Consider the following 3,250-nt stretch of genomic DNA (forward strand, 5'->3'; position numbering starts at 1 on the left):
CTTGGGACGGATCCGGGTGAAAACCTGGTTTTCAGTCGATGCTCGGAGCCGGTGATGACGATGCCCCTATCATCGTTTCCTTCATTAAGGCATCATCGAGGTGAAACTCCCAACTCCACTCAACACCTCCGGGGGGAAACCCTAAATCAGTTGATCGGATGTTGGCGGCAAGCATGTGTCGTTACCCCCTTGGGGGCGGCATTCTTGGAGGTGCACTCGGCTTCACGGGACCATCGGATGGCATCTTTGGTGGAGCGGTGCTTCATCCTACACATTCATGGCGACGGATCTCGACGGCGTGGCGAAGTGCAGATTCGGAGTTCGATGTGCGAGATGGACTCGCGCAGGAGGACGGTGATGTCTGGCGTCGGGGTGGCTTCGATGGCAGAGAGACCTGGCACGGTAGATGCAACAGTACAGCTCTGAAGATGCATTGGTGGCAGGTGGCTGCGGCGGCCAGATACCCGACAGACGTCCTGGTTGAGGAGTGCGCCGGACTGGTAGGTGCCCCATATCCGGCAGGCGTCCTGGTTGGGACCTCAGATTTTAGATTTTTAGGTTAGGCTGCGATGTCTGTTTGGTATTAGGCCCAGGCTATCAGCGCCCCTTCATCAATTGAATAGGAGTAGCGACAGTTATTGCTTAGACGGTGGCTTTAGTCTGACTGTTGTATGACTTTGTAAAATCTTGTGAGAATAATTAATAAAGTGACAGCATATGCATCGCTAAGATGCAGAGGCCGGGGTCCTCCTCCTTTAAAAAAAATACACACCACCAATTGGAAGCGAATGTGCTCCATTTGATGGCCAGAAGAGCCAGCTCTCGTCTCCCTGCAACCCTCTTCTTGCCCTTTTTCTTCTTCATCATCACCTACTTGATCTTTTCCATGTCATCCATCTTCAACCATGTCCATTCCCCTGCCCTTGTACCTCGGCTTCGCCCACCCCAGCGCAATCCACGTCTTCCTCACGGTCCCTGTCCTCCTTCAGCTCGTTGCTATGGGGGAACCACCCCACGGCCACGGGCGAGACGGGGCAAGCTCCACCTCCAATCTCTCCACCCAAATTATTACCGAAGCGAACAGGTCGTGTTCCACTTCCTCAAAACTTGTATTGGATCTGGCACCAGACCAATTCCAGTTTGGCATCATGCCCTACCCCTGCGGCGGGGGCGGTGTTCGTGTTCCGTATGAACCGAGGACACGAAAATTGTTGCCCGGTACTACACATGGCCAGGGTGTGACTGGGAGAGCGGCGAAGGAACTGCAGCACGCTGCACCCCGCGGCCACGGGAAGCTCGCACCGCCGTCATCGTCCTGGCTGAAGCTAGCAGCCATCGCAGCTTCAGCTTTGGCAGGCTTGATCTGCGCCATAACAGGGCTCGTGCTCTGCTGTATTCGTAGCAAGAGGACGCGGCAGAGCACATCGGCTATCATAACCGAACCTGAACCTCATCGAGGACCGGGGCCTAGGGAGTTCCGCTACGGCGAGCTTGCCGCCGCGACTTGCAACTTTGCAGACGAGAACAAGATCGGGAGAGGGGGCTTTGGTCCGGTCTACAAAGGCTACCTGAGTGAACAGGACCGTCATGTGGCCATCAAGACACTCTCTGTCTCAGTCTCAGAGGAGCAGCCCTCGCAGGGTTTCAAGGAGTTCCAGGCGGAGATCACCGTCCTGAGCCAGCTCAGGCACCGCAACATTGTCCAGCTCGTCGGCTGGTGGTGCGGTCGCCGGAGACGACGGAGAGGACGGCGGCTAGCGCTCGTCTACGAGCTCATGCCCGGCGGCAGCCTCGACACGCACCTCTACGACCCTGACAAGCACTTAACTTGGCCAGAGAGGTACTATATCCGATTCTGTTGCACTGGATACAAACTTTAAAACCTGATAAAATGTGAGATTAACATCCACAACTTTGCAGGTACGAGATCGCGCTGGGACTGGGCTCCGCCTTGCGGTACCTCCACACCGAGTGCGCCCGATGCATCGTGCACGGGGACATAAAACCCGCGAACGTGATGCTCGACGCGTTGGGCAAAGCTAAGCTCGGCGACTTCGGGCTAGCGAGGCTCATCGACCATGGCGCCCAGCCACGGACGACACAAGTCGTGGCAGGCACCGTCGGGTATATCGACCCAGAGCTTGTCAACGGCCGGAGGCCGAGCACCGAGTCGGACATGTACAGCTTCGGCATGGTGCTTCTCGAGATCGCCTGTGGCAGGCGGCCAACCTCAGGGACCTTACTGGCGTCGGCCTGTGACATGTACCGCCAGAGCCGGGTCCTCGACGCGGCTGACCAGAGGCTGGGCGGCGAATTTGACAAGCTGCAGATGGAGCGTCTGCTCGTGACAGGGCTCTGGTGCGCCCACCACGACCCCGTGCAGCGGCCGTCCGTTGCCGAGGCTATGGACGTCCTGCGATTGCAAGACGCAGAGTTGCCGATGCTCGGTGGAACGATTGGTGGTTCCGGGGACATCCTCTCCTTGGAGAGACGGGTTTACGACGGTGACGACGCGTTATCTGGAAACTCAAACTCTGGTTATGTGCATGCATGCGTTCAAACCGAGTACCTTACTGCAGAGTATTCAACTTTTCTCTTTCCACAAGAATAGCAAATGTATCGGTGCATGCACCCACGACTCTTTGTATCTGTAAAATTCAGTCATCGAATGATTTTTAATCTACCAAACAGGAGCTCCTAACAGCTGATTTTCATGTGACCTCCCATAACTGGAGAGAAGCAAACCAACCGGCCGGACGATTTGTAATTGGCTATGCTTAGTAGTTGACATCTTTGCTGTTCACATTCTCCCTTCCATTTTATTTTGTGAGCCTTGTCATCTGAATTGTTATATCTGTTCGTGCAGCATAGCTTGTTTTTTAGAGTGTGCAGTATAGCTCAAGAGTGTGCAGCCTTCTAATCAGGAGTTGTTGAAATTTACAGAGAGGTGCCAACACTAAGTATAACACTTCGTCCCTTCTCCTCTATTCTTTTTTGCGGGGCCCTTCTCCTCTATTTTTCGGTCGAATATCCCGCTCGTTGTGTCCCTGCTAGCGTGTACCCTCCGGACTCGATTTTTTGGCTGGGCTATACATGGTCACCTGTATGGACGTTTGAAGACGGTAGGAAAACTGTAGTTGGAAAAAAATTAGCCATCGTTGAGAGTTCCTTTTTTTTTTTTGCGGGGTGATCGTTGAGAGTTCCTATCCGGCAACCACCACCGGGCGCAACTGTACCACGACCCACCCTT

At 54.6% G+C, this 3,250-nt stretch overlaps 1 pseudogene; it reads left to right on the forward strand.

Moving 5' to 3' along the window:
- Positions 1-905: 905 nt before the first annotated feature.
- LOC119310024 lies at positions 906-2,611 on the forward strand (annotated as a pseudogene).
- The last annotated feature ends 639 nt before the right edge of the window (positions 2,612-3,250 follow it).

This window comes from Triticum dicoccoides, chromosome 5B, assembly GCF_002162155.2.
Source record: "Triticum dicoccoides isolate Atlit2015 ecotype Zavitan chromosome 5B, WEW_v2.0, whole genome shotgun sequence".
Classification (NCBI taxonomy): Eukaryota; Viridiplantae; Streptophyta; class Magnoliopsida; order Poales; family Poaceae; genus Triticum; species Triticum dicoccoides.